Here is a 23,744-nt window from a genome sequence, read left to right as displayed (position 1 = left end):
CGCCAATAGGTGCACGTATGCGTGCGCATGTTGTTAAAATGAGCGTGTGGAACCCCCGTTGAACAGGCAGCGAGACTCACTGACCACGCACGCACGTGTGTACCGGGCTGTGTTGAGTATGGTAATCTAGGCTGGTCCTTCTGGCGATTAGGTGATAAGGCAGATCTTGGCGATGGTTTAGCCGGCTCCTGGTGATGACTCAGGTAGGACGTGGTGATGGTCGGCGGTAGAGACAGGTGCTCTTGCTGATTCTTAGGTGGTGATGGCCTCAGGTGAGGTTCTTGCTGTAGGTAAAGGCAGATTCTTGACTTTGGTTGAAGTAGACACTTTCATTGGTCAGGGCTGTTGCTAGTGGTTGCAGGGATGGGTATTGTGGGGGCAGGGTTGTGACTCTGGTCGGGAGTTGTGTTCTGGTGGCGGCCTGTGTCATGGTTGTAGTCAGGAAGGAATGTGGTTAAGAAAACGTCGAAGTAGGATTTTGTTGCAGTCGAGCTATTTTACGTGGGTTGTTGTAGTGGCTGAGGAAAGTCTTTGTTTAGTGGTAATAGGATCCGGTAAGGGAGCTAATCAGCGATTGAAAACAGTAACTACGAAATTAGAATTTAATTTGCATAGTTTTCTTATTCCACCATTTAACTTCTTCCACATACTTACAAGTGTTTGAATATTACTGTGTCATTGTAATGTGAATACTTACACACTGATTAACGACCCAGTTTGTCGCAGGACTTTGTTGCATGTGCTCTATTTCTTCAGCTCGTTAATAGGCGTCTCGGTGGTGTTGTGGTGAGCGTTGCTAAGTACTACACGATCCCATGCACTGGCAGACGGCGCACAGCTCGCCTAACTCTTCATTCATCCCGTGATTGGTACGTAAAAGGGTACCAGCTTGGGCTGGGGGTAAAGCACCACAGCTGGGACAGGCCAGGCCAGGCCTTGCCATCCGACAACTTGTAACTCGAGTTAACCCAAGGGTGTTCATGTCCGGGGACGTGGCCCTCACCGACAGGCCGGTGAACCTTCCAAGGATTGGCATTTTACTTTTTTTTTTCGTCTTTTTTTGTGGCGTTGATATAACACCTATCCCTGCAGTCTCGGGTATCCAGGTTTGACATTTCTTGAAGGAAGGTGCTGCTGAGATGCTCCGAGAGGGAGATAACCTGGGTAAGTGCGAATAGAAGTCATTCCTAATGTTTATTACGTCCTACTGAAGAGTCGTACTGTTTGCTCTTAGGGTCGCACCATCGTGCACTTAAGGCCGTACCGTCGTGCTGGGGGGTCACACCGTCGTCTCGAGAGGTTGTGCAGGGAGGACTGGTCGAACCAATAGGAGGAAAGTCGCAAGTCCGACCCGTCAGTACATCTCCAGACATGTTTTCTTTTTTGCTACACATCGTCTTGATTCCGAGTCGTGTTAAGAGGAAGATGAGAAAAGATTGATATACATCAGCACCGCTAAATAACACCCGAGAAAAAGTTGTAGCATTATCTTGCTGGAGGAAAGTGTGGATCTGTGAATCTCCCAGCAAGCAAGGCGCCCCCCCCCTTCTCTCTCTCTCTCTCTCTCTCTCTCTCTCTCTCTCTCTCTCTCTCTCTCTCTCTCTCTCTCTCTCTCTCTCTCTCTCTCTCTCTCCCTCTCTCTCTCTCTCTCTCTCTCTCTCTCTCTCTCTCTCTCTCTCTCTCTCTCTCTCTCTCTCTCTCTCTCTCTCTCTCTCTCTCTCTCTCGTTAATATATCTTCTGAACCGTGTAATGTGAAGGTTGTGTCACTTTAGCATTTTCTTATTGAAGTATAGAACATGAAAACCTACAGCGTTGGACACGTGTCACCTTCTAGACCTTGGGGAAAAGAAATGTCAGTGGGTATTTAGCCATGGTTTTCAAGAGGAGGGAAAATGAATATACAGGAGAAAACCAGGAAATTGTAGTCATGCCATAGTAGTCGGCCATGTTAGTGGTCCAGAGTTGGACGTGGACCGCTACGTTGGGTCCTCAATCACCTGGGTATCAACCTGCGATAGTTTCTTATAGAATCTCCGTTAGGTACCCAGCATCACCACCATGAAACACGCGCGCTGGTCTTGAATGTGATCGTTGAATGAGAGATTCTTTTGACTCCGTGGTAGGCAGTTTGAGTTGAGTGGTCGAGGAAACGTAGGTAATAGTTCAGAATATGTTTATTAAGTTGCAAAGGTTGGAGGCCATTTGGTTTTTCTTTGATTGTCAGGGAAACTTGAAAGTAATCAAGGAAAAGGATTTTTTTTTCCATTCGTTTTAGGATCCTGTTTTATACATCATGATAAAGTGGTATTTTGGTGTTATGTACAAGTGAATTAATAGATTGCAACGATGGTACGAAAACTGATTGAAGGAGACAGAAAAGTCGTGCTGCAGTAACGTTGGTTCACATGATTATGAAAGAAGTTGAAGCGAGTGAGAGTACCTCCCTACGAGTTCCTGTGATGAGATGTTGCCGTTAGAGAGGGCTAACGCGTAACTCAGCGTATTTCGTGATTCATAATACTCTTTTCTATGCTGTTGAGTATAGAGTATAATTATCAGTCTTGGATTCAGCTGGAGCTGTTTTTAGCCATCTGTCAAGGCTTCTTTTGAATATTTCATTGTTTACATCAAACAGTTCTCTTATTTTACTTGATAGAACATTAACCATCTTTTCATCTTTCTCTATAGGCTCTCCTAATATTTTATTTCCCCTTGGTATGTTCCAAAGGAGAGAGAGAGAGAGAGAGAGAGAGAGAGAGAGAGAGAGAGAGAGAGAGAGAGAGAGAGAGAGAGAGTTAGTTAGTTAGTTAGTTAGTTAGTTAGTTTTTGTAGAATAATATCTGCAGGTTGATAGATAATATCTGTGTGTGAATTTTGTCCTATTTTTTTTTTTTTTTTGAAGCCACAAGTGTCACAGGGAAGAACTGTGACTAGCCTCAATAGAAATAACTCGATGAGTAATGTATTATAGGACTTAAGTTATGAAATACCATCGGCAAATATTCTAAAGCCGACGAAGGATGAATATTTGACGCATTTTTAGTTGAAGTGAAATACAAGATTATTGCCGAAGGGAGCTCTCAGGTCTCCAGTGAGCCCTGTGATATAAAGCCCTTAACCACAGTGTCTCAGAACCTGTTACATACACATAAAGTTCACCATCTTATAGATAACCATCTTGGGAGGAAAGAAAGAGTTTGCTGAATAAACTCAGTCACGTAATTCTATGTTTAATTGTGTATCGATTTTTCTGGTTCGGTTTTCATAAGCGTTATTTGCATTTTGAAAAAGTAATGTTTGGAATGATACAAGTTACGAAGAAGATTTCGAACTGATGGTGATTCGATTTTTTTAAGTTCTCATATTTTTAAGCATCCAGTCTTTTGGAAATTTGCATTTGTTTGACAATAGATTTGAGCAAAACGCTTTGTCTTGAATATAGACGCATTGTTTTAGGCAAATGTCTTTTGATATATATATATATATATATATATATATATATATATATATATATATATATATATATATATATATATATATATATAATGTATATGTGTGTGTGTGTGTGCGTGCGTCTGTCTGTCTCTGTTAGATACCTTTGATCCACCCTGAGTTCTGAAACAACATAACTGAATATCTTGCAACAGAGCACTGAAGGTCCTCTGATGAGGCTTAGAAACGACCGGTTTTAGGTAATTTCTCCCGCAATTTTTTTTTTTTTCCTCACGAGCATGGCGGTGCGAGCCTCGAGTACGACAGCCTGACCTATGACCTGGCCCTTAAAGGTCAGGTCAGAGGCAAGGCCACCATACCACCCATGGGTCGTTCCGTCGTGCTGAAGTAGTTTAGTACCTTTAACGGAGCTTTGGGTCCCCAGTGTCTCGTATGAGCAGTGGGGTTTACCTTCTCCACAACCATCAGCCATCATTATGACCATTATGGTCTTATATACCGAGCAGGTTGCTATACCCATCTTCCTTCATAGCTTCTTCATGTGGTAGTGTGGGGCGTTGTACCGCTGTATGTGTAGTGTTCTGGTGTTTGAGGCTTAGTGCCGCTGAATATATGACTTACCTTCCCTCCTCGCAAGCAGTACGTATGGCCTCACAAGTTATACTCTCGGCGAATGTCAACTTTTCTCTTTCAGTTTAATATTTTGACGTTTACATTTGATTCGTCGGTGTTGGTAACCGAATCATTAGTCATTAGCATTACGAAGAGGAGAGAAAACAGCGGCGCCAGTTTTTACGCGAGTTTGTATTTTTGATGTTGAAATGTCACTGTTTTTGACATGATCAATTAACAGTCGATCGCCAGTAGACTCAAATACATAACTACAGAGTCAACTACGTACCTACAGAGGAGAGACTCTGTTGCCAGACCGTCGAGTTGCGTCGTAAATGAGAATGATTTGAACTGCTGTCAGATTTTATGAATATTTTTTGTTGTTACAAGTGCCATATGTAAACCTGGCACGGGGAATAATGACGTCCAGTTCTCGAATTACAAATACTGACGGGATTATTTTATCCTCGTCTGATAAATACAGAGTCAAAACTTTATGAATTTTGAATTTTACCTGGAAATCTGTTGCAAGTATTTGTGGATGAGACCTTTAGTATGTATCGGTAGTATGTGTGGACCAGACGGGCAGTATATGTGGACCAGACGGGCAGTATGTGTGGACCAGACGGGCAGTATGTTTGGACCAGACCTGCAGTATGTGTGGACCAGACCTGCAGTATGTGTGGACCAGAACTGCAGTATATGTGGACCAGACCGGCAGCATGTGTGGACCAGACCTGCAGTATGTGTGGACCAGACCTGCAGTATGTGTGGACCAGACCTGCAGTATGTGTGGACCAGACCGGGAGTAGTATCACTGGTGTGTGTGTGTGTGGATCATGCCCTCAAGCGCCACCTCAGGAGTCGGCCTCAGAGGAGTCAGGCAGGACAGCCATCCATCAGGCAGGAGTCTCCTGCATGACTGCCAGGCTATGATTTATGAAACTGGCAATGCCCCTCCTCCCATTACCACCCCCACTCCCCCAGTTCCCAGCTGGACGTTGCTACACCCACCAGCACACCCCGGAGACTCAGTCCACCTCAACTGGACCCGGTCTACGACACCCAGTTCATGGCGCCCATCTTACGAAACCCGGTCATTGTCCCCAAGCTCAAAACACTTGGTTCAGAACACCCCCATCCATCACGTGTGTGTGTGTGTCTGTGTGTGTGTGTGGGATGAACAACCTCAGTTGCTGAGATGTTCACACTACCATGCTCATATAACCTTGGTAGCCGAGAGCTTTCATCTCACGATTCTTCGTGAGATTTTCTCATTGTTGTGAGGGGGGTAGGACCGTCTGGCTGCATGAGTGAGGTAGTTCAATGGAGGATGTGACTGACTTCTGCAGCGTTAAGGAAGAAGTTAAGACTACGATATGCATGAATGTTGAACGGCTTGGTAGCTGGTTGGGGGCAGTTCTTGGTCATTAACAGGGGGAAGACTTCCTCCTGCCTGGTGGCACGGTGGTCGTAGTATATCGTCAGAAAGAAAAAGTTTCACGAACTCAATTTTCATGTAAAGATTTTATTGAGAAAAGTATCGGAATTTTTGTCTTTTTCGTGGACGGGATGTTGAAGGACGCAATTCCAGCAAGTTTCTAAGAGCACAAGGCAAGTGTAAAGTATGCGTGGGCTTGGTGGTGGTGGTGGTTTGGTGAGGGGGATTAGAAGTGAATTAATTTGTGTTTGCAGATGATAGGGATCGGAGGCTAGACTTCATTGAAAAATTTCTTGAAGCTGACAAAATAACTGGGGAGAGTGTGAAAGGAAAACTTAACGAGTCAATATGAGCATTGAGGTAATATGAACAGTAAATTTGATATGAACAGTAAGGTAATGAAGTAGATAAGGAGGAGGAAGAGACATGGTTTGCGTGTAGGTGTAAATGGGGAGGACCTGAAGGAAATAGACTGCTTTAAGTACCTGGTTTAGGACGTTGCAGCGGAAGGAGCCGTGGGGGTTGAAGTTAGTCATAGTTTGAGAGAAGGGGCCAAAGACCAGGGTGCATTAAGAAGCATGTGAAGAGGTCAGTAACTATTAGGGCAGATATAGGTATGTTTGAGGGCATAGTGGTCCCGATAAACATTTACTCTCTCTTCCGCACACTCTTCAGTACACTCAGGAACTTAGCCCACTCTCCCACCCTATGACTCGATTCAGCTTCCATGATTCCATCGCCTGTCATGTCCACTCACGCCAAAAGCACCCCACTTCCTCTAGCTTTTGTCAGTGGTTCTCTCAACTTGGCTTCACCACCCCCCGCCAGTCCCACCTTCCCTTGCTACGCTTTATTACCTTAATTTCTTCTCATTATCTGTCAGTCTCCTCCTTTCACACTTCCCTAGACTCAGACACCAAGTTCTGCAAACAACGTCTGGCATCTACTAGGCCTCCGAACCCCCATCATACTGTGTACTCGACCTTCTCTCCAAGATCCTCTCATTTTCCTCACTCCATTCCGTACATAAGCAGGTTAAAGAGCCAGGATGACATCATCATCATCATCATCATCATCATCATCATCATCATCATCACACACGCTTGACGTAGACACACCTCCACTTGAAAGCGCTCTCCCTCCTCCTCCTCCTCCTCCTCCTACTTGCAGGCATACCCGACACACCTGATAAAACATACCTGATATTGGTAGCACATTACACCTTTCTCCAGACCGATTAGTGACGCACACAAAGTCTCCAAATATTTCTCACACAGACTTGATGACGATGATAATCATAGAAATAGTAATGATAATGATGATGATAAGTACAATGATGATAGTAATAATGCTATTATAATGATATAATGACATTATTATTATTATTATTATTATTATTATTATTATTATTATTATTATTGTTCATTATTGTTGTTGTTGTTGCTGTTGTTGTTGTTCATAGAGCTAACCATGGATTGGTAGGGATTGATAGACCGTTGGTCGCCGTCATTCATCTTAGCTAATGTTTTATCTGTAGTTTCATTCGTGTCCAGTTACGGCATGAGCGGCCAGCCGGCACCAGAAGCCCGAGAGGTGTCGCTATAAGTGGATGCTGTTGCTGCTGTTGGTGACTGTATCTTTTGTCAGTGTCATATGGATGTCACGCTGCCTGACTGTGAGGCTCTTGTCGGAGGAGACGTGTAAGCTTACTTATACTGAAGGCGTTCAGGGTTGCTGTTCTCCTAGAGGTTTCGTCATGATGGTGTTGGAGGCTTGTTGCTACAGGAGGTGTGTGGGAGTGGGCTGCCGCAGGCGTGTCTGGTTGGTGTACCCTTGGACATGTGGGTATGATGGTGTTCGAGGCGTGGTGGCACCGGAGGCTTGTGGTGTCTACTTGAACCGGAGGCCCGTGGGGGGAGTTGCTGCACTGGCGGACATGTGGTTACGCTGGTGCCGAAGGCGTATGTTGCGGCTGAAGGCTTGCTCGCTCCTCTGTTGTGGCTGCGTGGGCACGCCTTTGCATGGGTCGTGTTCAGAACTCACCGTCATGGGCATATATACACAAGGCTACCCCTGAGGGCTTGTGGTTGTCCTGCTCTGAAAAGTATGGTTCTACCATGGCCCTGCAGGTACACCTCTAATTATTAGTGGCATGTGGACGTGCTATTGCTGTGGGGTGTATTTTTGCTTCCGTCGTGGAAGTATAGACGGATTACTGCCATGGGAACTTGGACACATTGCCATGAGCGTTGTTCTGTTGACGTGTGGGCATGTTGTTGATGTGAGTATCATGTGGCCATGCCAAGATATCATTAACCGTGTAGACAAAGACATATTTTTACTGGAGTTGTGCTGATGGTGTGGCTCAAAGCAGATTTCAGTTCACTGACTGCTTTCCTACAGAGCTTTAGAGCCTTCCTATACCCAGCTCACCCGTCCTACACCTCATTCCTTTTCCTGACGAGACAAAAAAAAAATGTATCATTAAGATGTACATCATGCCTTTTTCGTTGGTCAAACGCTAGAACCCGAACCTACCATTAGATATCATCCGATACGAAGGCAGATCATTAGAGAGCTAATAACAAACCTGGAGACGCCGCCTGAACTGCGGTAACAAGGGGGTTAAGTAGCGGCACAGTAGTCTTATTGGCGGGGTCGCGGCAATCATCCACCGCGGCATCGTTCATCAGGTGGACGTTATGACGCCAGACTGAGACCATGATGGACTGTCCCTAGCTTGCCGGAGCTCTTCGTCACTCCTTCAGGAAGAGCCGGAGTCTGCCCCTAAGCAAAAACCCATGTTAAAAGTTCCGTAAAAATTGCCGAAACTCGTGGAAAAACCTGTTTCTAGCTACCTCACAGCTGCTGGGCGGGGGCTGGCCGGTCAGGACTCTTTCTTCATCTAGTGTGGTGAGGAGGGTCTGCTTGGTGACGCAGGGGAGACGGGAGAGTAGGTACTGGTCCAGGGGCATGGGGGAGTAGAGGACGGTGGGAGAACGGGGACTTGACGTTGTTGCTGGCGAGTGAGTGTTATATATATATATATGTGTGTGTGTGTGTGTGTGTATGTGTGCATGCGTGAGGTTACACCACGAGTGAGGCTTTACCCTCATCGAAGTTGTGTCATTGTCACTGAACGAAGAGAAGTAGCTCATGGTAGAACTTATCGCTCTGAAGGAGTCCATCATTTCCTGGCTACTGATGGTAACGCAGTCTTAGAGTTGCCGGAGCTCCTAGATAATGATGATGATAATAAGGATAATGATAATCATAATGATCATCATGGTAATGAATATAACACACACACACACACACACACACACACACACACACACACACACACACACACACACACACACACGTACTTCCACCTGGGTGTCGGGAGGGTTAGTGATTGCGGCGCACTGGTGGAAACTTGACGGCCACTACAGTAGCTGTCAAGTTTCCATTCTTGACCCATGTTGCTGTCTCTTTGCCTCTCACACACGTGGGTTTCTGGCATCCAGTCCACGAAAATACACACTCACTCCGTTTTAAAACATATGACTCGACAATATGTATATCACACGACCTTTTATCCTTGACTAGATTCTCCCGTGGCGAGCGCTACACGCCGGTCTCGCTAAGTGGCAAAATCTCACCATACGTAGGAAAAAACGCGCGGCAATGGGTGCTCCTGGAGTATAGAACTCTCTACCCATAGTTTACAAATAGGAATTAAACAGTGGTTTAGGGAAAAGAAGCCAAATTTTACTCCTCGAAAAATCTGATGTATTTATTTTTGGATTAACGTGACGAACGTGCTCCAAGTTATCCCGTCAACGAGCCAGCAATATAAGAGGCAAAGCGGGTGACTTCATCTCTTAACTTATAAGGTGAAGAGAAGCTGGAACTTGTTTGATCTGTTACACATGAAAGTTTGCTCCCCCTCAAAAAAAAAAAGAAAAAATGTACAAAGGCTTTTCTCTCAAGAATCTCAAATTACCCAGTGGTACATCTCGTACGATCTGTTAAAGCAAAGAATACTACGGGAAAATCACGTGTTATGTACAGCAGAACCCACGAAGTGCTTGAGATTTTCATCTACTTATAAAATACTTGTATTGTACGATCGAGAGAGAATTTCATCACATCGGGAAGGACGTGTTGAACGCGATTAGATCATTTTGAAAACCATCACTTTCATAGGAGATTCTTCCAACCGATTGAACCAGAAAAGAACTTTGCGTTTTGACCAAAAGTTCGAAAAAGCTTTTGAAATATACCACATAGCTTCTTAGCTTTAACAGAAACTATGGTAAAATCAGGGAAGACGTCGGGATGAGTCGTTTTTTGAGGAGAATTCCTGTAGGAGTGTACGACGAGGAGGCGCAGCGAGCATGGGTCACCAGGCATCAGTTGTGATGGGGTGGGGCCTGAGAGGTTCGTACTTGGGAACAGTGAGGGGGAGGCTCAGTGTGTTCCCACAGGCACTAGTACCTGTGATGGATCACCCACCCAGTCCATCACCACCTGTCATTGCTGTCACCACCACCACCGTCATCAGTTGCCACTACCACCATCACCACTACTGCCGTCACTATCATTCATCATCATCATCCACTTTCACCAAAACTTGTCATCGCTCTCATTACCGTCACCAACACCAGCACCACCACCTCCTCCTGCACCACCATATATTACTGTCACCACTCTAATTACCGTCACCAACACCACCTCTACCACAACCACAGGGGAACGTGAAAATAAACAGGACGTGGTCACCACTGGTGCGGCGCACTCGTGTATGACCGTAATTAGCAAGAGATCATCGCTATATTAGGACATAATTTTTACTTATACCACGTACATGTGCGTGGACATACCCTCCCAGGCATACAAAACCAGATGCAACGAGGAGATAGTTGTCGCCTTCCTTCACTTACACTGCTTTACAATAATTGGCGCGAGGGGAAAACACGAGAGGAAGCAGCGACCTCTTCCCGTAGCACACTGAGTACGGGAATTACCTGGGATTCCTTGTTATACGACTTGTGATTCAGGAGGCACGATAGCATCGTCACACGTTGGCTGCCTTAATGAGCGGTAAGTATCACTCACACGAGGTGTGAATGTCCCCGTAAGCATGCCTTCGCGCGGGCGACCCCGGCTGCTTGGCTGCATGCAGCGTGTCCGGCCGCTCTCGTGACGAGCACTGGTAACTTCAACGCCGCCGCGACAGTTATCCCGGCCAGCAGCCGTATCTCCGCGGTGACAGCCGCCTCGACTATTGCTGCTCCTCTGCATCAATCGCTGATGGTCCTCACCTGCCTGCTTCTGCTGCTGCTCTCCCCGCTGGTGCACCGTGTTACTGCTGCGGCTCCTGCCAGCAAGCCTTTGTTACTGCTGCTGTTGTTCCTGCAAAGTATCTTTGTATATTGCCTTATTGCCTCCGTTACTTTGCCCTGCTAGCTACCTTTGCTGTTATTTCGTGTTGTATTGTTGTATTATTTGATTCGGAAGTTCAGCTGTGAACAGACGTTTTGAAGGATTAATTGGGTTGATAAAAGTTGACGCAGGCTAGAGAGAAGAAAGTGGAAGTGCTGTACACCGTGACGACTGTATAGCCAGTCTATTTTTCCCTAAGTTTCCTTGAATGACAAAGCGTACGTCAGTACTTGCTCTTATTTTCGTATTTTCACGTCCTATTCGTAGTAGTGTTAGTTTTACTTCCATCGTTATATTCTCTTCATTCATTTTCGCCTTCATCTGCATCATCACAATTTTCATTATCATAATCATTCTGTTTCTATCATCCACTCCATGAGATTATTTCTAGCATCATCCTCATCATCAGATAATCTTCATTAGTTCATCACCATGGCCATCAGATGATCTTCAGCATCATGCTCTCCAGGCCATGACCATAATCCTCTCCATCAGACCATCATCCACTCCATCAGGTCATCATGAGCGTCAGTCTGTGCCACCATCAGCACCTCACTCACTGCACCCACTGGGTCTCCGTCATCGTCAGTTTGTAGTTCCTCCGGCAGGCGTCTCTCCGCACTCCACCAGACGCCAGCACCAGCCATAAACAAACACGCCAGTACCACGATTATGTCCCTTTATGCCCACCCGGTCCCTAACCAACCGTACTCCCTCAAATTACAATGTATGGCGGGGGGTAAAACATTCGTCCGGATTACAAAAATGGAAAGAGAAAAAAGAAAGTAGACAAAAAGTCGGAATCGAGCAATTTACCGTCGGTAGATAACCTCAGGAGAAAAAAAGATCCATAATTGATGTAAATTGCATTATCAGTTTGGAGACAACAGGGGGCGCGGAAGCCTGCGGTTTGCCTGATCACGGCCGCGGTAGGGGCCAGTCGCGCCCGCCCGCCCGTGAGAAACTTCAGCCGGATTAATGGATTACTTTGTCCCCTGCTCGCTGCTGGGTGTGTGCGTGATGAGAGGACGCGAACAATACGCTCACCCTCGCGCCACACCATCTACCGCTCTCAGTGTTCTTTACGACACTGTATGTACCACATATTCTCAATTTATGTGTGTATATATTAGAACACAAGTCACGACTCGATTACGACAGGACTACTCCTGAAAACGATAGTAGGACCCATGAACACGACAGAACGACACGTAGCTAAAGCATGCTGGCGTGATTTTTGACTGCACTCTTAGGAGAGGTCGGGTCAAACGTCAGGCATTTCATACTCGGTGTCGTATCGTCGTGTTGGAAGTCTCTCTCTTAAACGATCGTACCGCAAACTGCAATTGTCAGATGATTATCTCTTACAGTGAGGCAAGAGCTCATACATCACCTGTTGCGTGGGCTCTCTTGTAGTAAGACACTTTTAGGAGCGACATTTCCTGTTGACTAATTGATCTTCTGAAATGAGTTGCCTTATTGTCTCCTCATGTGAAATTGTCGGAGGTGCTTTCTTGATTGTTCGGTAGCTGTCTCTTGTAATGAGCTATTTAGCAAATGCTAGTGTTGCTTGTAGTCGTGCGTCTCCCATGATTAGGTGGATTAAAGTCGTACATCTGCTTTTGTCCTAAACATTTATAAGGAGGAAGCGACGTCTGGACATAGTGGTATGGTTACCTATGAACAACTTGTAGAAAAAGACTGGTCGCTTCGCTATTCCTATGTGTTCATTCCTCCCAGTACTATCCTCTTTGCAGCTATATCGATAAGGAATTTGGAATAGTATTACCGTCCTCCAACATATAAGCACGTCATAGACCATCAGGTCTTGTGTTATCTGGCTTTACCCATGCACTCTCCTCCGCCAGATAACCTCGTCATGGATCACCACGTCCTCTATCTTTACCATGTCCTCTGAGGGACTCATTCGGTTCTCCCTCTCTCAGTTCTCTTACATCCTGTCTCGCAGGCATCGAACCCGAGTACCCTGATCGGAATTGCTTTTAATGAAGGTGAAGTATAACTGTATAAAGATCCCCTGACATCATTATGTGGTGAAATGACCAGAAATTTTATCCAAAATATCCAAGATATTTGATCACCTTTCCAGTTTCCCGCATTGATAGTCAGAAAACTTGTTTTAAGAACATTGATTGGGATATTTAGGACACAGGGCTATATACACACACGCACGCACAAACTCTTACTTAGATAAAGAAACCGGTAATGAAACCGTAAGTGATACCAAGTGGCCGGATATACTATCCGGTCTGTCGGTATACTTACGGGAGGGAGGAGGGGTACGTACCAGCTTTGGCTGCGTGGTACCTCACCTCTAAGCTTACTCTGTACCTCACCTCTTACCTCACACTATACCTCCTCTCTAACCTCTCACTATACCTCACCTCTAGCCTCTCTGTGCCTCATCTCTACCCTCTTACCTCACACTATACCTCCTCTCTAACCTCTCACTATACCTCACCTCTAACCTCTCACTGTGCCTCATCTCTACCCTCATACAGTACCTCACCTCTGTCCTCTCTCTACCTCACCTCTGGTACCCATCCCAGTACCTGGGAAGTATACGTAAGGAGCGTAGGGGATGGGACAGCTTGTTGGCCAGGGTGTGGGATTGCAGTTCTAGTAATGTGTAAGGTTAAAGATTGAGTGTGTGAGACGTGGCGATGGTTAGATGGAAGCACTGCTTAAAACGAGTAAATCACTTCTTGTAATGAGGATCATCTTTGATTTCTCTATATGAAATGTATTTTCTGACGTTTGTGTTGAGCATATTGAAACTATTAGGCTTCTGTTTTGCTTTTGTTTGTGCATTACCCACTGAGGGAGAGCAAATAAGACAGACGGATGACAGAAGGCCTGTTGCTCTATGACGAGGTTATCCGCTGTGGGATAGAAAATGGGAAAGCCAGACAACAGAAGACTTGATGATGGTCTATGACGAGGTTATCTGATGGAGGACAGTGCATTGGAAAGCCAGGCAACAGAAAAGTTGATGGTCCATGACGAGGTTACCTGTTGGAGGACAATATGTGGAAAGCCAGATAACAGAAGGCCTGATGGTCTATGCCAAGGTTATCTGTTGGAGGACTGTACATGAGACACTTAAATAACATACCTGGAGGTTATCTGCCGGAGGACAGTACATGGGGAAAGCCAGATGAGAGAAGATTCGATGATGTGTGACGAGTTTGTCTGCAGTACAGCATGTGAGAAAGTCATTACAGTGGTAATTCCGAAATTCCAGTGTCGACGTTTTTTGTCTACGTGTGTGTCTCGGATTTCTGCAGTGATAGTCATGTGGAATGTCTTGAGAACGATGAACGGAGAGGGGCTGTGTGGTACCGGCGTAGCGTACCTGTTATGATATGATGAAGTGTTAGAGACGATCGGTGAGATAGCGGAAGTGTAAATTAATGTAAACAGTTTCTTCTTGACTTTGGAGGTCTTGCAACGATACATTGGCTGCTTACAACAAGGAGGTCCCTTCACTGGAAAGGCTTTTGACCGTATCTCTGTATACGCATTATAAGTCTCTCTCTCTCTCTCTCTCTCTCTCTCTCTCTCTCTCTCTCTCTCTCTCTCTCTCTCTCTCTCTCCTCTCTCCTCTCTCTCTCTCTCTCTCTCTCTCTCTCTCTCTCTCTCTCTCTCTCTCTCTCTCTCTCTCTCTCTCTCTCTCTCTCTCTCTCTCTCTCTCTCTCTCTCTCTCTCTCTCTCTCTCTCTCTCTCTCTCTCTCTCTCTCTCTCTCTCTCTCTCTCTCTCTCTCTCTCTCTCTCTCTCTCTCTCTCTCTCTCTCTCTCTCTCTCTCTCTCTCTCTCTCGTCGCTAGTACTCATCCCCTAATTGTGAAGTTCCTTTCTCTAATACCCAAGCAAATAATCAAGGGATGTAAGTGTGTGGAGGTACAGCAGGGCCCCGTTGGTCGCAGTTACCCTGGCCACCAGGGTAGTAATGCAGTGTACAACATTGATAAGTGTTCAGTCGCGTGAGGTATAGGTCTCTACTTGTGTTCCTGTAAACGTATCCAGATATGGTCGTCGGATACAGGTATCTGAACTCGTGTGCTAAGTTGTGAATCCCGTGACCACATGATGGCCTGGCCTTTGACCTTACCCTGAAAGGCTAGGTCAAAGCTCAGGCCATGGTACTCAAGGGTTGCAGCGTCGTGCTTGAGAAGTTCGATATATGTACGAGAAGTTAAGGTTACTCGGGGATCATCCTTACGATCGGCTTGCATGTTTTGATACCACGTTGGAGACCATGTATGTGTTGTGTTAGTCTTGTCTTACCTTTTATGTAAGTGAACACTCCTCTTGACTGCCATACGCTCAGCAGAGATAAGAGCATCGCTTGCGGTGACGCAGTAACCTGCCCATAGACGGTCAAAAAAGACTTTTCATAAGTTAGTCTTGTCAAGTGATACTGAATCTCCGTATAATGTTTAGAGGGGAGAAGGTAATGGATAGCAAGGAGATATTTATGTGGTCTTATGGCGAGGTTGATATAAAAACTTGGGAGAAACACTCGGAGATATGATTACTGCACGTGAAACAAGAACTGATTGGTACTCCCCAAAGACCCGCGGGAGTTACAAGAACCTGAAGACCTCAGGTAGACATGAGACAATACTGCCAGTCTTGTCTGTGGCCTCACGTGTGTCTTTGGGCCACAGCGAGGGCCGCCAGCACTCTGGCAATCTCCAATCATGTGAGATGAAAGCTGAGCCCCATTCCTGAAGGTAAATTGTCACCTGGGGAGTGGACAGGATGACATGATGGGAGCGACAGTCACGCACTGTCCCACCCACCCACCCACGGGGACTGGGGTAGGGAGGGTGGCGGCTCTCTGAGGTGATGGTTGGCTAGAGTCGACTGACGCGCTGGGTTGTGGGCGGGGTTGATTTCAGGGTGGATGTACGTGTCTGGTATGTGTATCGTTCCGTGTATTGTTTGTGCATGTGCACACCTAGTACGTAGAGATGGCCGGGCCTCTGAGGATGTAGGTCTGAGCGTGTCTGAAAACCTTTTATGGTTGTAGTTCTTGTAAGGGTGTGTAGTAGTTTGAATATCTCAGGGTATTGTGAACATGAATAAGATTGTGTGTGTGTGTGTGTGTGTGTGTGTGTGTGTGTGTGTGTGTGTGTGACGGAGAGAGAATTTTACACCAGTGTTTCCCAGTCTCGTAACCTTGTATATACATACCATGCTCTTACTTCTTTGTATACACACACACACACACACACACACACACACACACACACACACACACACACACACACACACACACACACACTCACACACACGCCAGCCTAAGGCTAAGGCAGCCTGTGCTTATTCTCGTCAAGTGACGATGATGCAGTACCCTCAAAAGTGACTCTTCATTCGCCGGTGTAACTTCAAGCAGACGGAGGTCGGTAATATCCTGTTTATACAAGGCTTCTGAAGTGATCTGGACACAGGGAAAGGAAGGATTGTGAGGCTATACATGTCGAAAGTGGAGAGAACAAGGAAAAGGAGTAAACCAGTGAGGAGTTATAAGGATGGAGTGAAAGAGTCTTTTGAGTTTTCTGGGGCCTGACCATGCAGGAGGGTGTGAGACGTGCAAGGGATAGAGTGAATTTGAGCGATGTGGTGTACAGATACAGAGTTCGACGTGCTGTCATAGGTCCGAAGCAAGGCATACGAAAGCGGTCAGGTAACATCTATATGTGCACATTTGAGTGTAGGGCAGAGTGTATGTGTAGCTGGGCTTAGAAATCTTATGAAATCATCTTCGTATCGCTCTAAAGTTATTTGAAAACAATTGCCTCCTCATGTATTCCCATTTGAGGTATAATGATAGTCTTTGTTCAGAGGGAAGAGGTCTTCAGGTCGTCCTCTCTAGAGTTTTTATGAATGTGTATACAGCCAGTGGGAGTTTTTCTCTCTCGATGTTAAGTTTTTAATAAAGCAGAACTTCTTTACTGCGTTGTAAAGTAATTAGAATCGCGGGTCGGAAATGCGTGTGGAATTATCCATTTTATGGTTGCAAGCAAGGTAATGGCTTCCTCGTTACAGTAGCTGGTGTTGAGACAAGAATGTCTTTTAATTACGTAAAACACTGGATTAATACGGGGTTACACCCCGCCCAAGTACGTTTACGATGTTTTTGATGGATACACCGACCCAATTAATACGGCATCCCTTTACACCTGCATTTTTGTCTGACCTTCGTTTTAGGGTTTCGTGGGACGTAGAGGTTGACTGATAGATAAGCCAGGTCATTAGAGAGTGTGTGTGGTTCGGCTTTCCGGGCTTCGTACAGCGAAATTCATGTGTTTATTATTTGTTTTTAACCGGTGGTCGAGCTCAGTGTAGGAGTTAGCATGTCATAGCATGGAAAAGTGGAAATATCACACTGCCACTCACCTGTAGGCCTATCTGTCTTTAAAAGTACAAGAGGACTTCAACTGCACCGTCCTTTAACAGTAGTTCGGGCTGGCGATAAGTGGTCACGTAATGTGAGTAAACCAGTCTCACCTCTTGTTTGTTGTTCAAGACGGTAGCAACTACTGCATGACCTCTTACACCCACGTAAAGGAAGAAAATGACTGCTTTACGTCCCTCGAGTATTAAGGGGTCTATAAGGGAAGTAATTATCATGTTGCCGCTGGTCCTGCGTTACAGGCGTGTGTTAACTACTTTGAGCACGACCCTACGACTTAGGGGTATGATGGCTTGGTATTTGACCTGTCCTTTCGAGTATCAGGTCAAATACCCGAGGGGTTGTACCGTCGTGCTCAGCGGTGTACCTCTTGTGGTGAAGGGGGTTAACATCCGGTGTGTTCCTGGACTGATAATGAGGTTAATTCCCACCCTTGTCATTCACCACTCCAGTGTGCTGGAATTCTCTGTCCTTTGTCTCAACAGTTTAGGTAAATATTCTAGTGTGTAATAGAGTTACCTCAGGACATCACTTCTGACGTTATAACTTGTTAAATGATCAGAAAATTTCCCTTGACGTTATGTCCAGGCATTTATGACGTGAGGGCTATTCCCTTATGGACAACTTCCTTTTACGCCACAAAATAGGCGAGTAACTTATGTTAACTGCCAAACTACTCCTGTCATCGCTCTCCACCCTCACTTCATTGGCCCCGTCAGTCCTTAGCTACGTTAAGGTCTCCTTCATGATCATTGCAAGTGGAGAGAGAGAGAGAGAGAGAGAGAGAGAGAGAGAGAGAGAGAGAGAGAGAGAGAGAGAGAGAGAGAGAGAGAGAGAGCGGGGCAGGAGAGGGTTCGCATGGTGTGAGTGTAATTGTCAAGCTTACACTGGAAGGGCTGGGCACCACTGTACGCTCACGTCCACCGCGTCCCGAGCCTTGCTCCGACTCTGACGTCGACGCTCGACTCCCAATCGTGTCGTTAACCCCATTATACACTGGGATTCACTGTTGCTTGGCGTTAGGGGGACGCGCGCGCGCGCATACACACATCCTGGACTTATTTGGTAAGTCATGTTGTGTGAGGTTTTTTACATAATGCCTCGGTTTTGATCATATAGGAATCGATTTATCCGGTCAAGACGCTGATAATGGGTTTATATACTCGTAGTTTCAGGTCCCTGTCGTTGGTCCGAATCTCAGCGTGGTTGCGAATTTACACATAAAATAATTCTTTGGTCTGTGGGGATATTTGCGCATATGATAATCAGGCAGGGGTCGGGATGAAGTTTGCATTTTCCGTCACGGTTGAGTGTTCTGGGGTGAAGGGAAGGGGGGTGTGTACCGCGCGGCGAGGACCCTCCAGCCTCTCCCTCGCCCGACTCTCCTCATCTCTCACTCCCTCACCAACTCTCTCTCTCTCTCTCTCTCTCTCTCTCTCTCTCTCTCTCTCTCTCTCTCTCTCTCTCTCTCTCTCTCTCTCCGCCGCATCATCATATGCAAATCCTCCCTTGACCCCCGCTCACGAAAATAGGGTTTGAAAAATGCCGTGGGAGGTGAGGTGAGGGGAGGAGCGAGGAGGAGCAAGCAGTAGGACTCGGGAGTAGATATCCTCTGGCAGCCGGAGGCCTGGGCGGGGCCACGCAGGTCACGTGACACCCGCCACAGCCTCGGCAGCTCTCCATATTCCCCGGGAAATAATTCCTGGAATAGAAAATAAGCCGATGGTGCCCACATTGTGCGAAAGATGGGTCAGTAATGAAGATGACCCGGGGTCAGAGGTCGTCAGGTATCACTGCTGCTCCCGAAGACTGGCGGGGGGCACACCCGCTCACCTGCAGCAGGTTCCTGCTCGACCTGCCAGACCGTGGCTGCTGCACAGCTTAGCTGACAATGGCTGCTGCACAGCCTGGCTGACAATGGCTGCTGCACAACCTGGCTGACAAAGGCTGAAGCATAGCTTATCTGACAGTGGCTGCTGCATAGCCAGGCTGACAGTGGTTGCTGCACAGAGTGGCTGACAGTGGTTGCTGCACAGAGTGGCTGACAATGGATGCTGCACAGCCTGGCTGACAAAGGCTGCTGCACAGCTTGGTTTCGAATGGATGCTGTACAAGCAGGCTGACGGTAACTTCTGCATAGCCAGGCTGACAATGGTTGCTGCACAGCTTCATTGACAATGGATGCCGCACAGCCTGGCTGCTGCACAGCTTGGCTGATAACGGCTGCTACACAGCCTAGCTGACAGTGGCTGCTATACTGCCTCGCTAAGTGATAGTTGCATATTTTAGCTGAAAATGGCTGCTGCATAGGCTAGCTGACAGTGGCTGCTGCACGGCGTAGCTTACAATGGCTCCTGCACAGCCTAGCTTACAGTCTACTACACAGCCTGACTGACTGACTGACTGCTGCGCAACTAGATGACATTGGCTGCTGCGCAGCCTGACTTACAGTGGTTGCTGCATATTCTTGCTGCCAGTGGCTGTTGTGTTCACCCTGGCTGAAAGTGGCAGCTGCATAGCGTGGTTGACAGTTTCTGCTTCACAGTCTGGTTGACAAAGGCTGCTACACATCATGATTGACAGTGGCTGCTACAGAACCCATCAAGACACCCCAGACGATGGATCAGTGCATGCCCTGCCATGTGATGTTTCCCTAACAACCTCTCAGACAATGGTTCCTGCCCCATCTTCCCGGTAGGAAGTCCGTACACCACCGAGGCATCATGAAGACGGTGGCCTCCGACGATCCTGTAGATGCTGGCCTATGTATCACCTAACGTAGTAGCAGTCCCTTGGCAGATGGTTGCACCACCTGGCAGATGGGTCCTTCCACCCTCTGGGTTGTGGATGCTCGTGTGATCCGATAAGCAGCAGTAATTTTGTGAACAAAAAGCAGTGGGTAACGTCTGCCATAAGGGGTCGATATTTCATTTCTGGTCTAAAGGTCACTTTCTCCTACTATGGGGTGTATGGGTAGCCTTGCCCTCCACCAGGAGGAGGCGTGATGTTACTGCGCAGGTCGGGGTCTGTGGCGCACCTCGGCGGCTCTGAGGGTGGATGACCACAAGGGTATTGCTGCCACTACGGTGATTCTGTTGATTATCATGTCGTCAGAATTATTGCTGCTGTTGGTGGGTTGGGGGTGGGGGGTGCGTCGAGGGAAAGTAACTGCGGCCAGCCACGCACTCCGCCACGCACACGAATGCACTCTTCCATACACTTAAACACACACAGTTCTTACGTTGAAAGCACACATACGCACTTTTGAGTACATGCTTAACATTCGGACACTGTTGTGCGTCCCCAACTCACAAGCACCAACACTTCAACATCGAACAGCAAATCCTCTCGTCTTCATTATCAATAGAGTGTAGTTTTATTTTTATATATATATATATATCTGAAGTCGATATGCTTGGTTTTGATGACATTCAGTTACCTGTGAAATCATGGTGGCATACACACTATGTCAGTAATTCTCGGAATATCGGGGAGATTTTGAAGTTGTTACGGGAGTGCAGCGGAACAAACAGGAAGCTATAAAAAAAGTAATGAACAGTATTTACGAAGTGGCAGTATCGGTTACTTCACTTTACAACATTCACGACAGTCATTTCCGTTAGCATGGCGTGTGCATTATTCATTTTAATGCTCCCCATTTCGTAGTCTTTCGTCTCCGTCTTCCTGACGAATTGGCCACATTGCACATCGGACCCAGTGGGTGAATGGGCCGTACTGAGACTCGGAACTGGTGTAGAACTCACCTGCTCGAAAGACCATAGTTAATGGCGAAATTGACTCTTCGAAAAACTCGTAGCGCAGAAATTGGCTGCTCTTGGAGTCGCAAAATATAGCAGAAATTCGCTACTTTAGATAAGTCTCAAGCTCAGACAAGTCCGTCCTTGAGAACCTCGACTATTGTAGGTACTGTCAGCGTCGGGGAACGTTCATGAACATAAATGAAGTATTGAAGAACTCAAGCACTCTGACATTCGCACAAGTTAACCAGTTTGTCTTAAACTAGTTTCAGAAGAAATGCAAATTGAATAATGTATTGTATGATGTGATCTTGGGGTTGAATGTGAGGCAGGGCTCTTCAGCGATCATCGGTAATCTTGAGGGAGACGGTACGTTCTTTGATCACGACAGTACGACCATTGGGTATGACGGGATGGCCTCGGGCCTAGGTCAGGTCAGAGGCCACGCCATTGCACTCGAGAGTCATGCTCAAGGATCGCACATCTGTTGCCAGAGATAGTACCATCATGCCCTTGTCATACCGTCGTGCTCATGTCGTACCGCTGGGCTCAAGAATCTTACCATCGTGCTGAGAGAGATTGGTGTATGTAATCTAAGTCCTGTCGTCACAGCAGACCACTGATCTGTGCTCACTAATGTGGTGAACGACTAATCTAATGAAGCAATTAGCAGATGTGTGTGTGTGTACGATTTTTTTTTCTTTGCTTGCGATTGTCTCCATGTGGGTGACCCTGCAACTGCCTCAGCGCCGAGTACGACACGACGGAGTTTGGATCGCACAAGCCCCATCCGGTTGTGAGGTTGTTGGGATGAGTCTCGCAGTAATTGCGTCGCCAGTCCCTCATGGGAGGCGGATGAGGTACCTGTACCACACCCTCCTCCTCCTCCTCTACTCCTCCTCTACTCCCTTCATTATCATTTTCTTCTCTGGAAAAAAAAAAGAGTGAGGATGAAAACTGAAAATGGGAGGAGGATAAGAGCAGCCTAGTTCTCCCTCGGTGCAATGTGTATATGCAGTGTATAATTTCATCTGACGTGGTTATTATGGTCGGCGGAGACCAGCATATAATTACCACTTAAGACCCGTAAGTCGGTGTTTTTTGCTTGTGCTAAGGAAAGTGATCCGTAGTTATAGTTGATTTGCTTGTGCGTCTGTCACACGGACCTCCCAAGCTAACGTGACTCAGCCAAATATCCCCAACACAAGACCCGCAATTTGGAAAACATTTTCATTACAACGAGTTTATTACGGAATGATTGTATTATTGTGCGCCAGCCTTATGGTGGGCTGTGGGATAGTAAAAGTATATCTGTCTGTCTCATGACGCTTTTCGTAAGCTTAGATATGACGGTACTGTCCATTTGAACGCGACTACACGTCCTCTGAACGCGTCATTACAACCCTTGGGAATGATGGTCTTTTCATTGTACCCGACCTTTACTGGGTCAGATCAGAGCTCACGCCTTTATGCGTAAGGGCCTTTAACTTCGTCCTCAGGTGGTTAGATTTACACTTCATCTCTTCTTTAGGCTTTAGGGAGATGGCATAGAGAGTGGCAGGTACCAGCACGATGCGGCACCTCGACATCAGCATCAGGTAACGTCACCAGTTCAGTTCGTTGGGTGGGATTGCTGCTGGGGCTTGAGGCAAATCTTACAACATCGTATAATGTCCCTCCATAGTCCACCTGCTCAGATTATGTTCCATGTGGTGATTGGATTCCTACGTGATATACCGTCACCAGTCCCCAGGACTGGTTAGCGCGTCGGACCAGAAAGAAAGCTCTTGATTTAGGGGTCAAAAAAGGTCAGAAGATCAGGTTCCTGCGACGGGGAAAAAGCAAGATGTCCGCGCGATATCAGGGAGAGAGTGATGTGAGTGTTGAGGGCCACTCACAGGACTTTTCTTAACGTATGAATCGTTCTGGGTCGCCACTGTGGTCAGGGTAGATTCATGACCTCCTCCTCCTCCTCCTCCTTTCTGTCTCGCTCTCGGGCCAAGTGATCTCTTGTTTCCTTCTCTTATGCTCCCTTTCATGCTCACAGTCGCCTTTGGGTCCTTGCCTTTGGATTCCATGGAACTCTTCTTCCTTTGTCGACGATTACCCCATGTTCACCCTTACCCACGATCGCCTCTGTTCTCCCTTCCATGTCAGCAGTGCCCAACCTTCATTTTGCCTGTCGTAACCCTCTGACAGTATCCTTCTCCCCTTGCCTTCATCCTTCAGCCCCAGCTCGTCTGCCATCAACTCTTCGCTTCTCCTCCATCCTCCTCCGTCTCTCCCTTCACTCCTATCAACCCCTACACTTCCTTGTTTGCCATCAACATTCGCTCTCATGCTGTACCACCCGTGCCTGTCATCAATACCCATACCTTCCTTCGCTTCCTCTTTCATGACCTTACCCTCTAATACTCCCTCAATTCCCACTCCCTTTTTCTCCTCGCAACTCCCTCTCATCCTCTTTTTCCCTTTAACATGCACCGTCTTCTCCTCGCGCTTGTCCTCCCTCGCTGCTCTCCATGAAGGGTAAGATAGCTGGCGAAGGAGCAGATGACTCTGCCATGCATCACGGAGTACCAACCTTACCTTTGGTATTTTATGACCC

The sequence above is a fragment of the Panulirus ornatus genome, chromosome 71 (assembly GCF_036320965.1).
Source record: "Panulirus ornatus isolate Po-2019 chromosome 71, ASM3632096v1, whole genome shotgun sequence".
In the NCBI taxonomy this organism is placed as follows: Eukaryota; Metazoa; Arthropoda; class Malacostraca; order Decapoda; family Palinuridae; genus Panulirus; species Panulirus ornatus.
This window is presented reverse-complemented; position numbering follows the sequence as displayed.